Source organism: Ictidomys tridecemlineatus, unplaced genomic scaffold, assembly GCF_052094955.1.
Source record: "Ictidomys tridecemlineatus isolate mIctTri1 unplaced genomic scaffold, mIctTri1.hap1 Scaffold_61, whole genome shotgun sequence".
Taxonomy (NCBI): domain Eukaryota; kingdom Metazoa; phylum Chordata; class Mammalia; order Rodentia; family Sciuridae; genus Ictidomys; species Ictidomys tridecemlineatus.
This window is the reverse complement of record NW_027524175.1, coordinates 248,198-274,550: the sequence shown is the minus strand read 5'-3', so window position 1 is coordinate 274,550 and position 26,353 is coordinate 248,198.

Sequence of the window (26,353 nt, the reverse complement as noted above, 5' to 3'; positions counted from 1 at the left end):
ATGTTTGTTTTTGTACACTTCAGCTCTGCTTTTGTCTTTCACTAAGCTGTTTCAGGCACCAAAGTTACTCAAGTCATCTGGTATACCACTGTTAGTCACTTAGACAGGCATTGTTTTTTTTTAATGCTACTTACTTTATACTATTGCTGCCATGGAATTTTAAAGTAAAAAAAATATGGAGATAGGGAAATAGAATAAGTAATCACATTTTACTCAGCTTGCTTTCTCATTCTTGGTTCTGTAGAATAGGGTGAACCACAAATGGACTAAAGCTTCAGCATTTCTATACACTAAATATGTGGCAAATGAAGACAAAAAATTCAGACTGGATGCTATAAGACCAAACAGGTGTAAGGTTCTTCTTCTAACATGTTTGGCTTTGGGAGTGGGGATCACTTAAATAGCAATTGGGAAGGAAAGGGAGAGCTCCTTTGTGAGTGGTTTGCACTATTTGGTTTAGGAGTAGGGTTAACTGAAACAAAAATTGTTTTTATCTACAAAACATACAGCAGATCAGAACTGAATATAGGACAAATTTTCTACATTTTTAGGTGATCTTTCAAAATCAGTTCTCTTTTCTAATTTATCCATTAATTACTGGGGATTCAAGCTAACCCCTTTGTCATTAAAATATTTATTCATAAAACTTTTTACAGTTGTGCTGTTCTAGTTACAAATAGCTTCTACTTTTCTAGGACATAATTTCATCTTGGTTAAGCAAGAATTCACTAAAGAAGCTATAACTAACCCTTAAATATTTAGCCATGAATAGAAGGTGAACTGGCATTGATGGCTTGTTTTATTACTAATGCAAAATGCTTTTTAAAAGCTACATTTTAGCATACATCAAGCTAATTATTAACACTTGCAGTGTAATTTTCAATGTTAGACTAAATTTTTCTTTAAGAAATTTTACTACAAAATAACAAAGTAACTATATTATCTGGGTATTTAGTAGTCATAAAGAAGTCCTAAAGAATGAAAATGTTGGAAAGATTAAAACCTAAGAAAAATTTTATTTGAAAAATTAATTCATTCATTTTTTAAAAACATCTAGACAAACTTTTCTTCTCTCCCAAAGGTAATCCCAGTGAAAATAATACAGAAGAGGGAGAAGTAGTTCCTATGGAATTGTAAGAATTCAAGAATCTGTTGTGTGGTATATACAAATATGAATCAAAGACATTTCCATATTCAGTTCTAAATTATAAAGTTTGCAACATTTTACAGACAAAGTTTCATAAAAATTTTAATTGAAAAGAAATGCTTTACAAAATACCATTCTTCCAGTCAAAGAAACTTTCCCAACAGGTAAGTGTAGCTTTCTGTCTGAAAGATTACAGTATGACATTCAAAGGAAAGGGGTTTTTGTGTATTTGTTTGTTTGTTCTTCTTTCTTTCTTTTAAAATGCCACGTAGCTTAGGAAACCTATGAGGAAAGAAGATTTTTTTTAAAAGTGCCTTTAAAATGCAAAAGCAAGTAATATAATTGTTGAATCATTTGATATCTTAAAAGATTCTTTTAAATGGTCATTATGGTACACACAATATCACAGCTGGTGCAAAACTGCTTGTATTTAGTTTAAAACGCAAAAGCAATGTGTACAAACTGTGTTTTTTGAAAAATAATTCAAAATTGTAAGGGCAACTTAGTAGTAAGAGAATTAACAAAACAAGTTGAATATTACTGTATTCCAACATTTACTTTGATTTTTGTAATATCACTGATAAGAATAAGAGAGCTTGTACCAAACTAATTCAAAACACCTTATTTCAAAGTACACGTAACGTATTTTGCTTATACATTCTAAAAATTCACAACTAGGCTTTAGGATGTAAACTCCCATTTCCTAGTTTTTCTGTTGAAATATGGCAGCTTTGAACTTTGAAACCCTTTTGGCAGTTTCTTCTGATACTTCTGACGGAAATTCTTTTTGTTCCAGAATGGTGAGTAGTACAGGATGAGCAATGACTTGGTGTGGTGTTAAAGGGGATAAAAATTCTTTTTCTATTACAGTTCCAGAAAAAGCCTCAGGTGCTCCTGATAATGGCAAAAGTTTATTGCCACAGCCTGGCTGGGCACAAATCACGAGCCACTCAAGCAGGAAAAAACTTTATTTTCAAACTCTCCAGATCACCACGCATGCGGCCTTCCCCAGGGACACACCACCCACCAACTGGAAATCCCTCCTCCATCACTTCCCCAACCAACACCAACTCACCAGAAATCCCCAGGAGAACTCAAAAGCGCCTTAGACTGACAGCAGGGTTCTAATATACAATTGAATACACAGCTTAACATAACCATCATCATCTCAATGGCTTGCTGGCATCACCTCTCAACCTCTCCATTCTGGCAAAAATGCCATGCATCATTCCGACTAGGCTATGGCTCTCAGCAGTTTATTTTTATGATTTTCTTGTTGTGGTTCTTCTTCTAAAATGCTTTCACTGGTGTCACTGCAATTGACTTCTTCACAGCTAATACTCCTCAAAACTCCCTCCTATCATCAAATTCAGCATCACTACTTTCACTGATATCACTACAAACACTATTTTCTCTGCTTTGAGACTTCAGAATAGATTTACAAGGAACATATTCTCCATTCACAACATCAATAAAGACTCTGTAAATGTCAGCAGGAGTCCTGATTGTAGCAGCTTTAAGGTGCTAATCTTGTTCCAGTAGTGTCACATATTTTACCGGCCCTTGATGATCACTGTTTAGTGTAGTCATACCTTAAAAAACTGTTTGCTAACAGCACAAATTTTGGAAATGAACTTTGTTTTTTTCTTACTCTCTTCTAATTTGATTTGTGTTTTAGGGGGTTAGTAATTGTGCTCTAGATATTTTAATGCCATAAAATTTATAAAACAATATTTTAAGGAAGATATCTTTTATTAAAACAAGAAAAATTGACTTATTAAAGACCAGTAGAGGAAGGGAATCAGGGGGAGGCAGGAAAGGAGGAAGTACTAATGATTGAAATGAAGAAAACTGTTGTGTGCATTTGTGAATATGTCAAAATGAAGCTCATTATTATGTGTCAATAATTTATACAAAACATTAAAAAATTATTAATGGCTATTCAAAGTTTACAATAATGTAACTAGCAATATCTTATAATCATTATTTGAAAATTCTTTGATTTAGAGCTGGATTTCTTATTAGAGATATAGTTTCTAGAATCAATATTTATAGGAACCCAAGTACAATTCACACAAAAGGAGGAAGGGGTCCATTTAGGTGGTGGTTGCAGTAGGTAGAAGCACATTGACAGCTTAAACCTGAATTCTGTCATTTCAGTGGGTGAGTAGTGACTTAGTCAAACTTTTTGCAACTTAAGGTAAACAGTAGACAGTTGCACTATACTGAAAGACTGAATGCTGTAGTATTAAAGGATCTGAAAGTTGTGTATTAACATGTTTTTGAATAAAAACGTGAAATGTATACTACTTGCACAGAAAGATTCCACTTTGTAATCCTGTGCACTCTGTCATTTGGATACATACTTACTTTCTCACTGTCTCTGATGCTTACTAACTTGGATTTCTGAGAGCCTCAGGAAAGGAAGTCAGGGTCATTTAGTTCTAGCCTATGTACAACCTTATTCTTTTTCTTTTTTCTAGCTTTATTTATTTATATGTGGTGCTGAGGATTGAACCCAGGGCATCATACATGCTAGGTTAGCGCTCTACCAGTGAGCCACAACCTCAGCCCATTATTCTTTTACTTTTATTACTCAAAGTAGAAGGACACATTATCTATCTCTGTGCAACTTAATAACAGCTTTTGCATAAAAATTCTTTCATTTATCTATTACAGTTTTAATGTAAGACAAATGTTTGACTATTAATTTCTTGCACTATTTAAAATTTAAAATTGGTAGAAATACTTTTGAAGGGGTTGGGGATATAGTTCAGTTGGTAGAGTCCTTGCATTACATGCACAAGGCCCTGGGTTCAAACCCCAGCCCCCCCCCCCACACACACACACAAATACTTTTGGATATTTTGTTAGGAACTATTCTTACCTCTTTCCATTGTATAATTTTAATAAAATTAAGGAAAATGATAGAATTGGGTACTGTTTATAGATACATCAGTACAGGCTCAGAAAAATTCAAAAAAATTGCAGAAAAGTGAAAACATATATTTTAATTATTTCTTGATTATTGCAAATTATTCATATTTTGAGCTGCTAAATAGTGAAATACTACTTTAACATAATATCTCAGAGGTTAAAATATAGTTTGAGCTTTTGAAATCTTAAGGACAAATACTAAGCAAGTTGAGCAAATTAATGGGCATGGATATATGCTAGATATTTATCTCATGGCTAAATCTTGGACATTTGTATCCTTTTCCTATCTGTTACCTGTTATAATCTTTTACCCAAGAGAGTTATTGAGAAAGGGTTCGTATTTGTGTGTGTGTGTGTGTGTGTGTGTGTGTGTGTGTGTGTGTGATTTTCTGTATTTTTATTTTATGGAAAATAAAATTTAAAAATAAATGATCATGCCAAACATTTGTTTTAAACCCACACAGTACTTTTTTTATTTCAATTTTTAAAAATTTATTGAGACTTTTTTGTAGCCTATCATGTGATCATCCTGGAAAATGTTCCTCACACTATTGAGACAATTGTGTATCCGGCAGTTGTTGGATGGAATGTTCTATAGATGTCTGTTAGGTCCATTTGTTCTAGAGTGCTGGACTTCAGGCCAGTAACAGCTGGGGACTTCAACACCCTGCTTTTGTTCATGTACAGATCATTCACACAGAAAATCAATAGGTACAGAAGAGTTAACCTGCACCCACACAGTATTTTTAAGGAAAAATCCAAAGAAACTTTTCGAAGATATATGCATCTTTGTCTTTAAAATCTATAACTGAGCCGGAGCAATGCACACCTGTAACCCTAGCAATTGGGGAGGATGAGGCAGGAGAATCCCTAGTTCAAAGCCAGCCTCAGCAGATTATCAAGGCACTTAGAAACTCAGTGAGACTCTGTGCCTAAATGAAATATAAAAATAGGCTGGGGATGTGGCTCAGTGATTAAGTGCCCTGGATTCAATCCCTGGTACCAAAAAAAAAAAGCTGTAACTGAGCCAAGAGTGGTGATACACACCTATAATCCCAGCACTTAGCAGGCTGAGAGAAGAACATCACAAGTTTAAGGTCAATTTTAGCCACTCACCAATACCTCTCAAAATGAAAAAATAAAAAGGTCTGGGGGGGAATATCTCAGTGGTAGAGCATGCCTGGGTTAAATCCCAAGTGCCCACCACACATACACATGCACAAAATTGCCATTGCGGAGCATGTGTGGGGTCCTGGGTTCTATCCCCAGCCCTGCACACACACACACATATTTGAAAGAGTTGAGGCCATTCTTCCATAGCCATGGTCTCCTGTATACACAGCACCAGGCACCTGAAGTTCTTCCTGTGAGCCACATGCTCAGAGTGGCTACAAGGGCAGGTGACTGCACCTTGAAAATCAGAAGGTCAAACGAACTCTTCCACAATTCTTCTTGAGTGTAGAAAATTCCTAGCCCATAGCAGCCCAGCCACGCAGTGCGACCAGAGCTACTAGGCCTGCCAGAGGAAGCAGGCCTTGCATTGCTCAGGTCCACGCCCACAGTCACATCACTCTCCAGGCTCCGCCACACCCCACAATCTCAGGAAGGGTTCATATTAATGATTATGTGAAAGTAGAAATGAAAAGCTCAGAAGTATGTCTGCACAAAAATAATTAATATTTTGTGTCTTAAGTTTATGATTTTGAAATAAAAACAATATTTAATATTTATACCAGTCAATATCTTGTTTTTTCATGCAACTTTTGTTGAAATTATTATTATTTAAAATTCAGAAGTAGAGCTCTGCAACATGGGATGTAATAACTGAACAAGACACTTATAAGTATTTCTATTCCTATACTGTTCACTAGTTAGCATTTTGTAAGGGTATTTAGAGGTTAATACAATAAAAGCAACACTTTAAACTTCTTATAAATAAACAGGTTACAGAAATAACTCAGAAGTAAGAGTTAGACTCTCTAGGCCTGTGGCATATTTACATCACACTGTAGTTTCTACTATATTTTTAGTATTGTCTGTTGCTGTGATTTTTCTTAGATACTAGCAGGTAGTATTAATGAAAATCTGAAAATAAGACATGAAATAAAAATAAGTGGTCAATAGTGCTTAAGTAATTTAAAACTGACTGGAAGAAATGAAAAGCATTATGAAAAACTTCTGTTGGCTCTTGTCTCTGGACAGTCATTGCAGGGCTTTTAAGATATCTTGTGTCATTGATTCTCAATTCCTGATTATTTGACAATAGTTGCCATTTTCTTGTACATTATTACCTCTTAAGGATTGCTATGGCTATTTCAAATTTCTTTATTAACCAGTATTATGGAACAAAGGGTGAAAAACCCTGCTTTTATATTGTGCTCATTTTTTTGTATATTTTGTTTGTTTTTAGTTTTTTTGTTTTGTTTTGTTTGGAACCTCATTTATCAGGAAGGAGAAGATAAAAGACACTCCTAAAATTCATCACCTTGTGATCACTTTGGAGGCTGATCTCCAATTTGATTAGAAGTGATGCTTTAATAATACAAAAGGGATGATGTGTTTCTGTGATGGTATCATTTAACTATTTTTCCTGTAATTTTGTAGGGTGTAATGATATCATAGAGTGATCTTTCATTTTTGTTATTCTAGTGATGAAGGGCCCATAGTTGTGTAACCATCACTATCATTTAATTTTAGAACATTTTTATTTGTTAACTTAATAAGAAACCCTACACATATCAGCTGTCACTTCCCATTTTCCCCTTCCCCTTACCCTGGCAACAATTAATTTAGCTTCTGTCTATATGGATTTGTTCCTTCTGGATACATCATATAAATTAAATCATACAATATGTGGGTTCTTTTACTTAGCATAATGTTTTCAAGGTTCATACATGTTGAAGTATGATTGAAGTTTTACTTTGTTTTAATATAAAACAGTATTACACTATATAGGTATATCATATTGTATTTATCCATTTTTCGGTTGATAGACACTTGAATTGTTTCCATTAGTTCCATTATAGATGATGCTACCATAAACATTTGTATAAAAACTTTTGTGTGTTGATATATATTTTAGTTTTTTGGGTATACAACTGGAATTGCTGGATCATATTTTATTTCAATTTTTAACAATTTGCAGTATCACCAAGCTGTTTCCCAAAGAAACATATCTTCTAGAAATGCATGAAGGTTCTAATTTCTCCATATTCTTTCCCAGCACTTGCTATTGCCTATCTTTTTGAATAATCACTATAGTGGATATGAACTAGTGTGGTACCATTGTGGCTTTGATTTGCATTTCTCTCATGACTGATGATATGGAGTACCTTTTCAAGTTTGAATTGATCTTTTTTGGTATGTTCTTTGGAAAAATATCTATTCAAATTCTTTGCACATTTTTAATTGAGATATTTGTCCCTCTATTTTTTAATTAGAAGATTCTTTATATATTTTGTATACAAGTCTCACCAAATTTATGACTTTTAAACTATTTGCTTCTATTCTGTTTATTAACTTTTCATTTTATTAGTGGTATAATTTAAAGCACAAAGTTTTAAATTTATTGAAGTCCAATTTATACTTTTTTCTTAACTTAAGTATTTAGTTAAGAAATACTTAAGTATTTAACTTAAGTATTTCTTAACTAAATACTTAAGTTAAATACTTATTTAAGTTAAGTATTTATACTTAACTTATTATATCTAAGAAACCATTTTTTAAGTTCAAAAAGATTTCATACTAAGTTTTTTTCTGAGTGTTTTGGCCCTTACACTTAGTCTATGATCCATGGTGTGTTAATTTTTTGTATATGGTGTGAAGCATGGATTGAATCAATTTATCTTTTGCAAGTAGACATTCTTTCAAGGAACATTATAAAATTTTATGACACATAGAAATCTTCTGAATGAATATTAATCAAAAGACCTTTTTGCCATTCTAATGTGTTTTATGGAACAATGATTTAACAATATTTTTGTATTTCAAACAAATTAATTTATATTACGTAAAACTAAACTAGGTATACTATGTAATTTTTTGGTACTAATGCATGCCTACTTTTACTGTAGCTTAGTTTATAAGACCATATTAAAATTTAACATTCTTGTGCAGTGCATAATAACTTTCAAGAAATTAAGATAGAACATGGGTAAGTTCATTCAGGGTGATATAAAAAGCACCTTAGGCTAGGTATTTATAAACAATATAAATTTATTTCTCATGATTCTTGAGGCTAAAAAGTTCCAGATCAAAATGCCCCAGGATTCATTGTTCTCTGATTGAGAGATGGTGCCTTCTTGTTGTTTCTCACATGGTGGAAGGGAAGAAAACACTCCTTCAAGCCTCCTTTAGGAAGGCACTAATCCCATTTTTGTGGGCAGAGTCCTTATGGCCTGATTATTTCTTAAACTTCTTAGTATATTTCAGTGGGCATGAGGTTTAAAATGAATTTTGAGAGAACATAAACTCTGAGACCACAGTGATCACTTAGACTATTTGTAGATCATTAACTCAGAATGAATAATTTTTATATCTATAGCTTTGGTTCAAAATTATTTTGACTCTTCTATGTTTATTTTCCATACTTGGCCATTTCATTAGAATAATGACAATATAACACTATATTTATATTTAATTTGTCTGCTTAGTTTTAAAAATAATGGGATGAAGGTCAGGATTCATTGTGTAGATTATACTTCTTTTATTTAAATTTATTCTAATTCACTTATTAAATATCTCATGTAAAATTCAGACATTCCTTGATATGAATGTCATCTTAAGTTTTAGTAAAACAAATACTTCTGCTGCAGTTTGCTGTGTTTTGTTAAAAGAAAAAATGACTCTGTTTTCCAGGAGATTCTAGTTCTGAGTTTAAAATAGGTAGAACCTCTCCTAAAGTAGGAGGACATACTTAGGGCTTTTCATCTGAGAAATGATGCAGACCTTGACTTAAGCCCTGAAAGTAGGAGTTAACTTCATACCTCTCTAATACTTCCCTTGGGTTTGGATATTCAACTTGCTAAATATAATTGGGCATTTTATGCAAGTTAGGAGCTGAATGGGGAGACATCTATGTGCTGAACTTTAAGTTGAAAGCAAAGAAACTATATGCTAGATTATACAGTTTCATTCCATTCTATGTTGATTTCCTTTGTTTATATGCAAATATTTTGTTGCCTTTTATTTAAATATTGTGGCCTTGCCTTGGCTGTGCTCTGGTGAATTAAAAAAAGAGAAATTTACCTGTGCTTTGAGCCAAAGTATTAAATTCAGATAGTTCTACTGTTTTCCTTCTGAAATCATCAATAGGGAGGTACTAAAACAGAGGATGAATCTCAGGTGTGAATAAGGCTGATCGAGGCCTACCTGATTTTCTAGTGAAAACTTGGGAAGATCTTTGTTTTATTTTTATATGGAATACAATAGTTTTTCGATCTGAGATTGAATTTTTTCTTTTATGACATTAAAATGTTTTTCAATTAATTGTCACAGCTGTGTATCATTATGCTAGATGACTTTTGTTTTGATGTTCTGTCTTGTTTACTTTTTAGACAAGTACATAAACTAGCTTCCAAACCTTATACCTGGATAGCATTGTGAACAAGTGGGAGCTTAATAAGGAGACATCTATGTGCTGAACATGTTGTTTTTCTTTTTGCCTTAATCCATACACACACTTAACATCTGGAAGCACTGCAGATGCTTGATCATATAATTCTGTGTGTATGTATATAAAGGTGTGTGTGTGTGTATGTGTTTTGTGTGTGTGTATGAATCCATATTAGGTAGGTATATAGGTCAATCAAATCAAGCAGAGATATCTCTATGCTATTTATTCAGGCTTACTTCTTGACATTTAATTGACTGTTGAATGTTAAAATTTGATTCTATGAAAATAATGATGACATTTTTATTAATTCAGATGTCTCTAATCTAAACTTAAGGGTTTAGCTCTTAGTACAACTGACTATTTTGATAGAGATTTTGATAATATTGAAAAAATATTGATTTAAAAATATGAGTTTAAATTTGCTTAAATATTTCTCTTTCACAGAAAATGTCCTCCAGAACAAGTAAAAAATCTCAATATTTTATGTCCTCTTCTATATTACAGAGGGTCTTTTGGTTCAAATTCTTTCCAGATGCTTGCATCTATTTTTTATCTTGGACTGACCCAAACAACTCCACTCTTGTTGATCTAGATGGGCCAGTCTTGAGTAATCCTGCCTGAAGGTTACTAAATGCCTCTGTCTTTTTTGTCTTCCTTTGGTATTTACTGTTAAATACTTCTATATTTTTAAATCAATTTTTATTCCTTTTTCTTAAACTGATTAAGACAGCAGTATATGTACAAAATTTAGAGTTAAAGATTAACATCCTAGTTGTAATTTGTCTATACTTCCAGGTTGTTTTCATTTGTTTTGTTTTTGGTGCCAAGAGAGGACATACCTTTTGATTTGTTTGTATTAAAGATGTTGACATATACATAGCATACCTAAGGTCATACCTTGCAGATATTTATTAATTAGTTCTTTCTACCCTGTTTCCTTGTCAGAAACAATGTTAGTTTCTTCTCTTATGAGTGACACATGCTAAAATTCATAGCTTTTATAATATTAAAATAATATTTTTAATTAATTTTTATTCCTTTTAAAAAAACTGATAAAGACAGCAGAAAAAGACACCTGAAGCCAAATTGAGAGGATAGTGAAGATATTTCCCCAACACATGCACAGTCTCCCCATTATCAAGAACCCCACCAGAGTGGTTCATTTGTCACAACTGGTGAACCTCCATCAACACTTCATTATCATCCAAGGTCCATAATTTACACTGGGGTTCATTCTTGGTGCTATGTGTACTATGGGTCTGTACTATGGGTCTTTAATGATAATATAAGCACTATGAAAATATCAGCAGAGTGCTTTCATAGCCCTAAAAATTCTTGTGTTTTTAAAGGAATTGTCCAAGTAAAGGTTGCAGGCAGACATATGTAGAGACCTAGAAAAGGCCTTGTTCTCTCGCTGAACTTCATTTTGTACTTTATAGGTCTAAACATTTTTCTTTTTTAACTTTTGATAACCGTTAGAACCTAATATTTGTTTTAGAAGATTTTTTAAAATTTTACTTGGTCCCAGTGGGACAGATTGTAAGCAGTTTTCCTTATATTGCTCTTGACTTTCTAAAGAACATTGTCAAATACCTGGGCAAGAACATTAGTATGTGTGCTTTTTGTACACATATTGTAGAGCTGAGTATTACTCATGAATACATTCCTAAATGTATATTTAAAAGCATTTTCTAGGTTTTTATACTATGTGTATTTTACTTTATTTTTATTATTTTCATTAATTGCTTACACTTAGCAATGATTACCTGAGGAGCTTTGAGGTAAACTCCATCGATCTTTCTCTGATGTTTTTACCCTAGTTATAAATGAAGGAAGTACACTTTAAAGCACCCTTTTTATATCATTGTTCTGCTAAGAGATTTCCCACTCCTTTACTTTTTCAGATTTAAAAGGATCTCATTTACTGCTTTGAACTCTTCAGTTTGCAGTTGGAGTTTTTATTTCCTTTCACAACTCTCTCCCTGCCTACTTCTGTCTTTGTGGTGCTATTGGTGATTCTCTCATATCTGAATACTTTCTGCCAATTTTTTAGTACTCATGCAAATTGTAACCCTTTTTTTTCTATGAGTGCTTTTGGCTCTATTATTCATTTTTTTATTTAGGGAAAAAATAGTAACCTAGGTATTTTAAGCCTACCTTGAACTTGCCTCTTTCAAAGTCTTCATGGGAAGTAGGCTGTTTCATAAATGAGCATTCTGCCTTGAGAGAGGGGAGATTATACCCAATGAGCACACTTCCCTCTCCAGGCCTCAGGTATCTGGGGCTGTTTCTCACAGCTGGCACCACTGGGCTTGTAATGGGTACTTATTGCTCAGGAGTGACAATGGATGATGATGATTATATAATAATAATAATAACATAATATAATTTAATAATAATAATAATAATTTTCCTTTTTTCTTGGAAATACCATCAGAAAACTTGCAATCCCAAAGTATTCAGAAAATACAGTTCAGAGAAGCTTGAAAGTAAAGATGGTTGGATTCAAATTGTCAGTCATCTAATTAAATAATTGATTTCCTATTGAATATTTAACAATAAGTGTTTTAACTAGAGATATAAGACTTTAGATTACATTAAATTTCATCTGAAGTTACGTTGTACTTTTTGAATATCAGTTACTCATTTAGAATTTTATAGTATTTTTGCCCCCCTCCCAGAGTGGCTGTGGGTGGGAGAAATAGCTCCTAAAAGAGAGTTATAGACTAGGCAGTAGTACACACTGCTGGGCAGAGGGCCTTGGGCTGCCCAGTGGCATAGTGGTACATCCAGCATATGGCTGGAAACTGAATCCTTAGGAAAAAACAGGAGAATAGATGGGGATGAGCTAGAGGGAAAAAAATTCCAAACAGTTATGGAACTATTTAATGTATTAATATGACCAGGCAGGCATTTTTACTGATAGTAGAATCAGCTGATTTATGTCTTAATATAGGGATAGCAGTGTAAGATACTGAAGATTCTGAATTAATACATTCTCTTCTTTTTTTTTCCTATTTTGACCAGCTTGAATTTAAAAATAAATAAATAAATAAAAGATATATAAGCACATCCTTTTCTTTTGGTTATGATTTTTTGCTTTATCTGTATAGATTTTAATCTGCTGTTGATCTTTTTAAGTAGGATTTTGAACAAAGGCAGAATGACATTGTATTGCTATATGAGGGTGGCTTCCCTTAAAGTTTGAGAATTGTATAGCTTGTATGGAAGAAACTCAGGTGAATTTTTCTCATTACTGAAATTATTAGAACAGAAGATAGCCAATCCCTCCAAACCAAATTTCGAATGTTTTCTTTAACATATGGAGGCCGATTCATACTGGGATATGGAGAGGGAACATGGGATGAATAAACTCTAGATATAAACTCTAGATAAACTCTAGATAGGGCAGAGGGTTGGGAGAGAAGGGGAGGGACCATGGGGTTATAAGTGACGGTGGAATGTGATGATCATTATTATCCAAAGTACGTGTATGAAGATTCAAATTGGTGTGAATATACTTTGTATACAACTAGAGATATGAAAATTGTGCTCTATATGTGTAAAAAAGAATTGTAATTTATTCTGCTGTCATATATAAATAAAAAAGAAACTAAGGTTAATATTTAAACATTAATCCTCCCATATATGTAGTCTTATTGTCTGAACATAAAGTATTTGCTTTACTTCAATTAGAAGGTAGGTATTATATATATAATTAATTTGATTTTCCTTTAAAAAGTCTTGCCTACTCTTTTGCATAATTATCACTAAAATAATTATAAATTGAGTCAAACAGTTAACTTTCTAGATATTAACATGTCTGAAGTCTCATACCTTAAGCTAACATATTTTATTATTTGTGTTACACTCTAGGCTGGCTCTATTTGATCACAGCTCTGATTTGTACACTGTGCTAGAACTAGGGAACAAGGAACACAAATTTAATACTGGCTCTGATTTATCACTTGACCTTAGATCAATCCCGCTTCTAGTAGTGATGATTAACCAAGTCACCACAAACATAGATTTCATTTGTGGGGCATAGCTGTAGCAGCAGGCACATTACTCTTTTACCAGCATGAATGACCTTTTCTGTCACTCAGCATTTCCAGCTCCATTTTGGGTATCAGCAGCAGAAATAACTGGTCAGATGTTTTGGCTCATTTAGCCAACATCTTCTTTTAACTCGGGTTCTGGTACATTACTCAGCCTCTCTAAGTGTTGCTTAAATTAACCAAAAAAATTTTAGTTGTCTGAAATAGAATTTAGCAAATGTATGTTAATTAGTCAACATTCTTTAATATTTTAAATATTATTGAACTATGGAATTAGTGTAATTCATTATCAGCATGTATTTTGGGGGATGCTTCAAGTTATTGTAATATTCAAAAATTGCATAAATTTCCAGTATATCTTGACTGACTTAAGAACCTTTCAGTTTAGTCCTTGATGGAAAAATCTCTAGAAGGGATTGATTTGGTTTTACGTAGCAAAATTTATTTCAATAAGTATTGAATGAAGCTAGATAACCTGAAACACCTGCTATTGTCACACACACACACACACACAGATGATCTTTTACAACTTACAATCTTAGTCTATACATACTGTATGTACTTTTATACTGATAAAAGACTACTTCCTCCTGCATTCTTCTTCATTACCACTGGACAAATATTTTGAATGAAACATCTTTCACTTGGACTTCAAACATAATTCCTTTACTTTAGTTTTACACCCCATGTGTCTATTACACTGAAAGGTCCAAAAAAATCTGAGGCTCTGGCTAAATCCTCAGAAAGGGAGGAGTATTTTGAGAGTACTACATGGCTCAGTAGACATTTACTAATTTCATTCATTGAATTATTCTATTTTAATTTCTTCAGTATGTAATCAGATCCAGGAGAAGAACAAGTTTAAATAATAGCAGTATTCTCTTTGTTCTTTTAAACTACATGTAGTAAAATCGTGTTTCATTCTCATCTCTTCTCATTGTGCAACCTTCTCCTGAATTTTAATTTATATAAATCTCAGTCTCTGTATTTGTAAAGTGAGGATAATGACATTCATCTTTTAAGGGTGTTATGAGGATTGGTAGCAATAATGCTTATACAATCTCGCAATAGCTCCTGGATTTCAGGAAGTGCTCAGAAACTTAAATTCTTCATTAGCATAGGACTAACATTACTGGACATATTTATGATAATTGTACATGAAGACACTTTTAAAGAGTAGCAAGACAAATTTCTGAGGTTACTGCTGTTGAGAACATCATCTTTTATCTTTTTTACAAAAAAAATTTCTCAGATATGACCTCAGATTGTACTTTTCCCAATTGAGAATTTGAACTCACATGAGCAGGAAAGGGTCTTTTAAGGCTATGGAGCATCTAGGATAGTTAGGCCCCTGGATTTCCTCTGGGGTACCAGGAAAACTAGCCCTAAAAAGTAACTTAGGTCAGCTAAGTCCTTCCTGTCTTTATTGCTATTCATCTTGTATGCTACATGTGAAGTAGCCAGATAAAATAGAAAACCATTTAAAATGGAATTTCAGATAAATAGCTATTTGGGGGCATGAGTATGGCCCCAATATTGCATGTGATGTAGTTATACCAAAAGTTATTCATAATTTACCTAAAATTTGAATTTAACTGAAAATTCTACTGATTTCTTATTTTATCTTTTCTAAGTCTGACAATCTTACCTCCATTCTAATATTTGGGTTACATTTTAGGCAGATTTTATCCTAAACTAATACTGCTTTTGAATAAAATACTGCTTAAATATGATAAAATCTTAGATTATACCACTAAAATGGCTTTATTTGTTGAAATATTTAACTGCTGCAAATTAATACTAATAAACACAATTAGACAGTAAATCTCCTGATAAAACTTGTCTTCATTTTTCTCTGCTCTCGATAATTTCAGTGAATCCTGAACATAATGGTCTTCTCTACATTCTTAGAGTATGTTAAAGAGAATATAGGAAAACATAAGTGTATTCTATTTTAAGAAAGTCTGCAGTTAAAAAAGAGTTGAAGTGTGATTATTCCTGACTTCATTATTACAATTAAACATGCTATGTGCAAACATTTGATTTACATATATTTTACACATATATTAATGTAGCAGTTTCTGAACATTGCATAACACATTGAATTCTTCTAACTCTGAATACACTTTTTTGTTATTCATTTATTAACACTAACTAAGTATCCTCCATGTGCCAAAAATTGTTCTTGATGCTGTTAATATAAAAATAATGATCCAGAATTTCTTTCCATGTGGAGCTTATATTCTACACTGGAGGAAGAATATAATATAATGCACTATAATGCAATGTGACAAAAATTATAACAATAAAATTAATTGTTTCTAAATACAGAAAAAGTAGCCTGAAGAAAGATCCACTGAAGAGGTAGAATTCAAACTGTGTTTTGTAGGATGAATAGAAATGATGCCATTCAATAGATGAATGGATTAAAAAACTGTGGCATTTATACACAATGGAGTATTACGCAACACTAAAAAATGACAAAATCATGGATTTTGCAGGGAAATTGATGGCATTAGAGAAGATAATGCTAAGTGAAGCTAGCCAATCTTTAAAAAACAAATGCCAAATATCTTCTTTGATATAAAGAGAGCAACTAAGATCAGAACAGGGAAGAAGAGCATGAGGAAAAGACTAACATTAAACAGAGACTAGTGGGGTGGGAGAAAGGAAGCGAGAAGGGAAACTGTATGGAAATGGAAGGAGACCCTCATTGTTACACAAAATTACATATAAGAGTTTGTGATGGGAAAGGGAAAAAAAAGGGAGAGAATTAAACAACAGCAGATGGGGTAGAGAGGGAAAATGAGAGGGAAGGGGAGGGGGGATAGTAGGGGATAGGAAAGGTAGCAGAATACAACAGTCACTAATATGGTATTATGTAAAAATGTGGATGTGTAACCGATGTGATTCTGCAACTTGTATTTGGGGTAAAAAATGGAAGTTCATAACCCACTTGAATCAAATGTAAGGAAGATGATATGTCATGAGCTTTGTAATGTTTTGAACAACCAATATAAAAACAAAGAAAAAAAAAGAAATTTGCTGGACAAGAAGAGAGTTCAGGCCTTTTCAGGAGGAGAGAGAGAATGAAAACCAAATGAAAGCAAATCCCAAACACTTTCACCCCAGCAGTGCATCCTGTGAAGGAAACTGGTTTGACTTGGAAATAGTTAAGCAGATATCAGATGGATGGGCACTCTGGAAATAATATAGTGTTTGAAGTCAGTGATTATATTAAAATACAGATAAGAGGAACCCCTAAAGAAGATTTTGTATCAGGTTATGAGTTCTAATTTTATTGTATCATCAACTCAATTGGGTTTTATGTAAGACTGAAGTTTTAAGTCAGTAAGCCCTAGGAATATACCTAGTTTTAGGAATATACTTAAAATATGGACAGGCAGTTGACTGGATATTGTTGGAGACCTTTATGGAGTACATGACGATAAGAGGATTAGACTAGCTGACTAGCAGAAGAGTGATCTTATGTGGGAGATATTTGCAAGTTAGAAGTAATAGAATTTAAATGCATTTCCTTTTCTTTTTCCTTCTCATATGAAGCAAAAAGTTTGAATATAAAAAATAGAGATTGTTTTTTTCTGTGTGTGTGTGTGTGTGTGTGTGTGTGTTCATGTGTATTATTTCCCCAAGACTTTACATTCACTAGAGGTAGGGACCCTCTCTTGACAAACAATGGTCATGAGTTAGCTTGCATTGCTGTGACAAAATACCTCAGATAAACAACATAAAATAAGGAAAGGTTGAATTTGGTTCACAGTTTCAGAGGTTTTAGGCCATGGTGAGTTGACCCCATTGCTTTTGGGCTAGTAAAGAGGCAGAACATCATGGCAGGGAACACCTGATGGAGCAAAGTTATAAACCTCATAGCCATTGGGAGGAGAGATAGGAAGCAGCTAGATTCCCAATATACCCTACACGGGCATAGCCCCAAGACTTAAGTTTATTCCAATAGGTCTCATCTGCTAATATTTCCACCACCTCACAATAACACTAGCAGTCAGGGACCATGACTTCAACCCATGAGTGTTTGGGGACATTTATGATTCAAGTCATCACAATTTGTATATCTGTACTTTATTGTTTTGATAAATCTAATAGCTATTGTAGGAATAGTACAGGACACAGAGTGACAAATCTATTTTTCATCCTAATGAGTTAAGTAAAATCACCCAGGGTTTTGATGTATAATGGTATTAACAAATCAAACTTTGTTTTAAATAAATTCTGCCTTGTGATTGTTATCATTTACTTTAAAATATAATTACCTAAAGTTTTTTTTTATTATTATTGTTATGTCAACAGAACTGTTCTTTTAGTTTACAGTTAAAGAATTCAATATTTGGGAAGTCTAAGACAGATATAATTGTGGACCTTGAATCCATGGTTGTAGTTTTGTAGCTCAGTGCTTGAATCATAAAAACAGAAAAAGAATTAACAATAAGGGATGTTAACAGAAGGATTTTTATGTACCAAGGAGGGTGTTACTTTATATATACGACAATTAATGTACTATTTGTTACTACATGAATTATGTATTTACACTTCATTTTTTTCTGCATGGCTTCTCTTTCTTTTATGACATTTAATGCTGACTAAAATACTGTTCGGTTGTGAGCACAGTTTTGTATGTGTGTGTTAATGTAGGCACACCAGTTGATGAGTTCCTGAGTGAGGTCTTCAAACACATCCAGCCTTTAAGGCAGAAATGCTTAACCTTGAACAAGTAAAGAGCCACATGGCCACAGAGTAGGGAGAGAGTGTGATATTGCAATATGCCATTGGATAAGGTCTTCAGCAGGAGACTTTGTCACCATGACTTAGTACCACTCACACATTGATTCCACTGCACAGCCAACATATTGAGAGCAGAGCCGGTCTGTCAGATGGTGATTAGTTGGAGATGCTGCATCTAAACTGTTGGCAGTGCATGCCTCTCATTCCTCTTTATCTGGGGATACAGTGAGGAGAAAGCAGAATGGATCTGGGCTATTTATTTTCTCACTAATCTTGAAGATAGAGTGCAGGAAAATGCATGCTGTTCTACTTTTTCTATGCTGCAATGGCCTTGTTGGCCATTGCTGGGAGCCTTCTAATGAAAGACATCAACAGAAGAACTCCTTATCAGGAGCCTTCTGTGGCTGAAAGGCTGTATCCCCTTGACACCAGCATGCTAGAATAGGCTGTGTGACCTGGGCAATGGCTGGCTTTAAAAGACACACATGACTAGTTCTTCAGTGAGTGAACAGACATGTTGTCTGTTCATTGAAAGCTCATAATGCATTGGTGATGAAGTCTCTCTGGAGCGTGTCCCATGAAACTGTGATGACTGCTGGTGCTCAAACAGCTGGATTCCCTTAATGAATAAAATTCTCCTTATTGTCTCTTTCATATTCTTTTAGAGGATCCAATTATTGTTGAGATTTTCATATTATTGTATTTAGAGAGGAGGTGGGCCTTCACACCTTTCATAGCTCTGTTTGTGGGATGAAATACCTGGTGAGATAAGGTGGCATTTAAGGGCCTCCATTAGAAAGATGTGCTGCCTTTTCTTTACATGTAAGAAAATAATGACTAATTTTGAGTAATTCTGAAATGAAGTCATTGAATTATTGTCAGAACTGGTAATATTTTAATGAAACTATTATCATACTTGACATGCACTTGTGTGTTAAGTCTTAAGTAGAAAAAGTGTTTTTTTTTTTTCCTGAATGATACTTAGTTCACAGAATTGCTTTCAAGAATAAAGGAAATAAGGAAATAAAATACAGGAAAAACTTTTAGCACATAGTAAAGATAAATATATTTTTTCTTTCTCTCTCCCATATTGTTATACAGTATGAGTGGTTCAGAGGGTTTTTTCCCACTTTTGAATCCTGCTTCCTTTCCACTCAAAGCTCAGTGTCTATCACAAAGCCCTGTTAGCTTTCCAGTGACACTGAGCTTTGAGTGGAAAGGAAGCAGAGTTCAAAAGGAGGAAAAAAAAAAACCGTCTGAACCACTCATACTAACAATATGGGAGAGAGAGAAAAAAATATATTTATCTTTACTATGTGCTAAAAGTTTTCCTGTATTTTATTTCCTTTATTCTTGAAAGCCATTCTGTGAACTAAGTATCATTCTAATTTTTCTTGCTAATTAGGAAATGAGCTTAGAGTGGACATCATCAGAAACTTATAACTGCCCGTCATGATTTATCAAGTGTTAGGACCTGTGTTAGTAATGTTACATAGACTTTTCATTTTAATTCTCAAAACAAATATATTTTTTTTCATATGAGAGTTAGACTAAGTGAGGGCATACTGTATTAACAAACAGACCCTCAAGTTTCCATGGCCTAATAACATAAAAGTTTATTTCTTGCTCATACCAAGTTTATTCAGTGCCCACTAATTTTCCAAGGCAATTCCTCCCTGTGGTTACTTGGTGGTGGAGGTCAAGGGAAGTCCTATAACACTCTGGTAACAATGCTAAAAATGCAAACTCCTTGTTTGTGGTTCAGGGAAATGTGATAGGAGAATGTTGCATGGGTTTGTATGGTCTCAGCCTGGAAATCACACATATCACACTCCCTCAGCCTATAGGCCAGACCTCTAGCCATGTGGACACACCTTATTGTAAGTAAAACAAGAACTGTGGGACAAGTTGATAGTGGTAAACACAGCTGGCACAGTAATATTGTCATCCTTGTTTTAAAATTGAGAGTACTGAAGTTCAGAGAGTTTAATTGTGTTGCCTATTAATTAATAGACCATTATCTTGAATGTAGGTCTCTCTGAGTCTAAGAAAATTCTTCTATTCTCCATACCCCAACAAACACACACACACACTGAGCATCTTTGTGGTTTCAAGTTGTGTTGTATTTCTGCTAGCCAGCTTCCAAGATGGCTTACATTATCATGACCTCCAGGTAGTCAAATCCTGTGCAGTTGTCCCCTCCCTCAGGCAAGTGAGGGGACTCTGTAATTGATACCTTATTGCAGAAATGTCAGGGTAGCTTCTGAGCCTAGGTCATGAAAGATCATGGTTTCTGCCTTTCTCTCTTGGTTCATTAGTTCTGGCAAAACTGGAGCTGACATTGTGAGGATACTGAAGCAGCCCTGTGGAGCTCTCCCACAGCAAGGATCTAAGACCTCCTACTAACAGCCCAGACAATATGGCATTTGTGACAATGAGTCATCTTGCAAATAGAAATATCAACGAAATCGGCCTACAGGTGAATGAGCCCAGACCCATACCTAACAGCTAACTTTGAAAGAGCTTGCCACAGCCACACACCTAAGCTGCTCCTAAATAATTCTTGTGAGATAAGAAATTTTCTGACACTCTAAGTTGATGAATTTGGGGGTAATTTATTATGTGGTGCTCTAGGTTGGATATTAAGAGGCCTCAAAGCCCATGAGTTAAATGTGTGGTTGCCAGGGAAGTGCTATTAAGGGGCAGTGAAATCTTCAAGAAGTGGAGTCTAGTAGGAGGAAGAATTCCACTGAAGGGGATAATAGGACCCTAGCACCTTCTTCTTTTTTCTTCCTTCCTTCCTTCCTTCCTTCCTTCCTTCCTTCCTTCCTTCCTTCCTTCCTCCCTTTCTTCCTTTCTTCTCTTATGAGAAAATATTGTTTACATTGTATACACTCCTAATGTTCTGTCTTGGCTAAATATTTACAGGGGGCCAATGATATAACATCCTTTAAATCAACAATACCTTATTGTTAGGAACATCATTTTGTCATAGAAACAAATTCAGGGACAATAATGAACATATCATAGTCACATATGGAAATTTTGTGCATTTAAATATACAAAAATATAGACATAGGTGTATTTCTATTTGTGAAAATATATATTTATGACAGTTTGGAGGTAGGGGTTTCTAAGGAAGACTGAAATTCAGACTGAAGGAGCCTAGCCAGATGGGAAGAACTTTAGAACAGATGAATGCATTAAAGGAATATTTAACAGGTTTTAGATAAAAAAAAGAAATAAAATCACAAAGTTTCTAATGAAAACACATACTTTAACGTACCTAAGAAAAATATATTTACAAAATTTTGATATACATAACATTATTTATTGATAGAATTCAGAAAGGTGTCTACCATAGAAATTATGATTGCCATATTATAAGTGAGAACACTGGTTCAAAGAATTTTAATTGATTTGCAGAAATATTTACAGTAAAGGACAAAACTGTAATTTGAAACTGAGAGGTCTGATTTCAGATATACTTAGGGATTTTCCCACTTCCAGGGATTTCTCTGCTGGGCTATCCATACATGGCCTTCTGGGATCCATGAAAGGTTAAAGTATCATAGACAATTGTGCATATATGTGAGTTTTCCTGAATATGGGACCCAGACTTGGATTTCCTAAGAAGTCATGACTAACGAAGCTTAGGAACTGACCTTCCTGACTAAGGATGATAAGATGGAAGAGATGCCCCTGCTTAATAATTAGATCACACAAAAGTACCTTTCTTTCCCTAGTGGAGGGCCTGGTGGAATGAAGAATTCTGATTGTAGAACAAAGAGAAGATGGGTCAGAGGTTGAAATTTAGGTGATGTTTTTGCTTAAGATTGGCCTGGCTCAGTGTTTCAGTCAGTCAGTAACATAGGCAGACTTAAAAGAGCTTAGGAAACACAAATATTACACCTAAGCAGAGGACATACAACTCACCATGGGCATAGATTATGGGTATTCTAGATTATTCAGATATTTCTGCCATAGATAGTTAATTTTCTTTCCTACTGCATGCTGATGGCCAACTGTGGAGAAACTGAACAGAGAAGTTTGGAGGATGGTTCCCCTGGAATAGTTGCAGTGAAGGGCTGGCACCTTACATTGAAAATGAAACTTTTAGACTTTGTTAGAGTAACTGAATAGGTTGTGAATTTCTTATGTTGAATTGAGTCCACCATGAAGTTCTTTGTGGCCTGTTAGGACAATTTTGAAACCAGAAATACAATTCCCCATGAGAGTAGTGTGGTAAAGCATCCAGAATTACTCTTTAACTTCCAGCATCCTGCCGCTAATTTTTTTTTAAATGAGAGAGTGAGAGAGAGAGAGAGACAGAGAGAGAGAGAGAGAGAGAGAGAGAGAGAGAGAGAGAGAAAATTTTTTTAATATTTATTTTTTAAGTTTTTGGCGGGCACAATATCTTTGTTTGTATGTGGTGCTGAGGATCAAACCCGGTCCGCACGCATGCCAGGCGAGTGCACTACCGCTTGAGCCACATCCCCAGCCCCCCAATTTTTTTTATAGCACAACTGTGTTTGAGTAGTTACTAAGGGACTCGGAGCCATCAGATCATTACAGATATGCAAACGGATGTTGTTGCCAAATAATTTAAAAAGTTGAGAGCAAAATCCATGGCACTCATGTGTTCTGCCTATTATGGATTCATATCCTTCCCTGGGCCACCTTCCCTATTACAACAACGTAGCAATAAAACAATTTCCTTTAGACCTTCTGCCATAAACTTGGGTACCTAAATAATCTGAAATTATTTACTCAGCTGTGCCTCCATCTCAGTGGCAAAGTATATGAATGAGATATGCACACAGACTCAATTGCAGTCAAGACCTTTCTTGAAGAAAGACACACCGAGAGGCTCTTGTCAGGTTCCTGTAGGGCACTGAGTTCCATTGCCCTGAAAATGGAAATATCTTTCTTTTAATGCTAAGTACCAAGGCAAGGAATTTTGCCTATAAATTTGGGGGGTGAATAGAGGGGAAATCAACCAAACTGTTCAAAATGGCAGCAGGAAAATAAAGAAATCCCTAAAGCGGTTATAAGCAGATGGTAGAGACATCATATTTGTAAAAAGTATAATATATTTTCCTCAATTCAACTCTTGTTTGTCTTTTTGTAATAATAATAAATATCAGTCTTAATGGCAGTGCCATGCTATGGTAAAAGAAGTCATTTGTAGTAGGATTTAGTGGAGATGTATTTGAGTGCTCAGTGTTCTAATTAGGCATGTACAGAACCTACCCTTTTATAGCTTCATGAGTTCACAAATATCTTTTAACATTTGTTATCTCCTCCAAACAGGCTGAAGTCCTATTTTTGATTCCCCCATTGACCACATGAAACGTAGAAAATAGCTAAGCCTTCCAATAATCATTTTCTTTTTTTTGTGAAATGAGAAAATTATCACTAAATGAGTGTTGTTTCCAAATGAGTAAATAAGATCATATTTTTATGAAGAAACTAGATACTAACAGTTGACAACTAAAGTCACAATCAGCTGATATAAATATTAAGCCAGTTAACCTTTTGGCTTGAATTTGAGTGTATCAATTTTACCTATGATTAAAAGAACTCTGACTTCTAAATATTTTTCTTTCATCTATCTATCTATCTATCTCTTAAGACAATCATATTTATTGTATTTCATGTAATCACAATGAACATTAATAAAGTCAAATCAGTTTGTGGATTTTAAAACATTATACCCTAATACCTTAATTTTCTTAACATACCCATTATTTCTAATTACTTTTTTTTTTCTGGTGGAAAGTAAATAATTTTCTTTCCTTTATCACTTCCAAAAGGTAATCTTTCTGCATACATTTTACTAACATGTAAGTTTTTCTTTATTTTGTACTGTAATTAAATAAACATTTGTGTATTAATAATTTTTTGCACTGAAATATATTCAATTAATATTTGATGTTTTTCTCCCTATACTCATGTCAGCTTTAGAAGTGAGTGTCAAAATTACATTTATTTTCTTTCCTCTTTTGTTATTGAATGAAATAGTGGTGTCAGGTTTACCTTCTGAACAAACTCATAATTTGATGCAGAATAGTGACATAAATGTGTTTATTGAACTTCTAAGTGTTGTGCTCACAAAACACTATTATGCACAGAGACAGAGCAGTTGATTTTTCTTGCAAGCAAGGCTAAGTGAACCCAGATCTTTCCATTCATGTTGTAATCTTCCCCTTACATGGCTGTAATCTAATGAACAGAGCCTCCACCTCATCTGTTAGATATTTATCACTTTAGGGCAGCAGAACTCTACTTTATCTCAATATTAATGTTATCCAGCTTTCCATCACTGTAACAAAATACCTAATAAAACCAACTTAAGGGAGGAAAGGTTCAATATGACTCAGAGTTTCAGACCATGGTAGGTGTGATTCATTGCCAGCTGTTATTAAAGAGAAAATAATTCTATATTGTTTATGCTGATGCTTATTTCTTTGTTATATGATAAAATGATACCTTAACTAATAACAAGGAAGAAACTCATAGGATCAGTTTGGGAAATATGAACTCTACAGTTGTTTTAAGAATCTGGTATTCAAAACTGTGATCAAAGACAATATTTTAGAATTAAATTCTATTTTAATTGTGGTGGAAGCCATTAGAGTAAGAAGAAGGAAAAAAAGCTTCAAGCTAGAAGGGCAGAAAACTAAATTATACAGGCATATCAGCATTTAAAGGAGAGGCAAAAAAAGAAGGAGCAAAAAGGGGAGAGGTAAGGAATAGTCAGGGAAAGGCGACTGTGTTTCAAGAAAGGGTGGCTTGTAGTGTCAGTTGATGAAGAATATTCAAAAGGAATGTTGGTGAAGAGGCCATTGGATTTGGGTTCTTACAGAACACAATCTCAGAGGCAGTAGTTTGATGGCCTGTGATGGGGAGAAGTTGGTTCATCATGAGTGGCTGCAGAGTAAATATGAAGTAAGGGGTCTGGTTGCAAAGAGAAAGTGTGTTGTCATTTATGGTTTTTAGACTACAGGAAAATTCTAGGCCATAGTAACCACATGAAGTGTGAGGTCTTAGACTGGTTTCTGGTATGAACAAGATAGTAATGAGACATTTTAGGGAAAATTTACAGAAATTAAAATAGGAATTGGCCATTTGAGGATAATAAGAAAATTAGTTATTTCTACTTATGATAATGCAAATTTGAATATGTAGGAAAACCTTAATAAACATGAATATCAAAAAGTTTAGAGGTAGAATGTCCTGAAGTCTATCATTTATTTTTAAAATGCTTCATCACACAAAAAGTAAAGTGATTTTAGAGAAGATGAAACATGCCATGATTCCCACTCAAAGCTCTAAATAAGCAACGGAAACCTGAGCTAAACTGTTTAATATTTACAAGTCTGGTCTAACAAGCTGAATACCATTGTTCCCTGAATGCCTCAAGTTACTCTCTCTACAACTAAGTAATAGTCAGCGAAAGATGCCCAGTCCCATCAGTTGATTGTCTTAAAGTTTCCTTTAATTTCTAGGATTCATCTGACTCATTGGAGATGTGTACAAAGGGTTTACAGAGCATAGAAACAAATCATGACCTCAATGAACTGAATATCTCTATTTACTTAACTAGTTTATTTTTCTTTATCTCTGGAGATGAGGGCACTGAAGCTCAAATAAGTGATGTCACTTCAAGTCTTGGAGCAGAGTTCAAAATCAAATTGAAGTCAATCTGATTCCAGAATCTTTTCCACTATCTGCAATGGAGCTTTAGCATTTAGTTGAGAAATGAGTTGGATTAATAAAAAGCATGGACAACACTCAAAGGTTTTCCCCTTTTCACTTATTCTTGCCTCAGTTTCT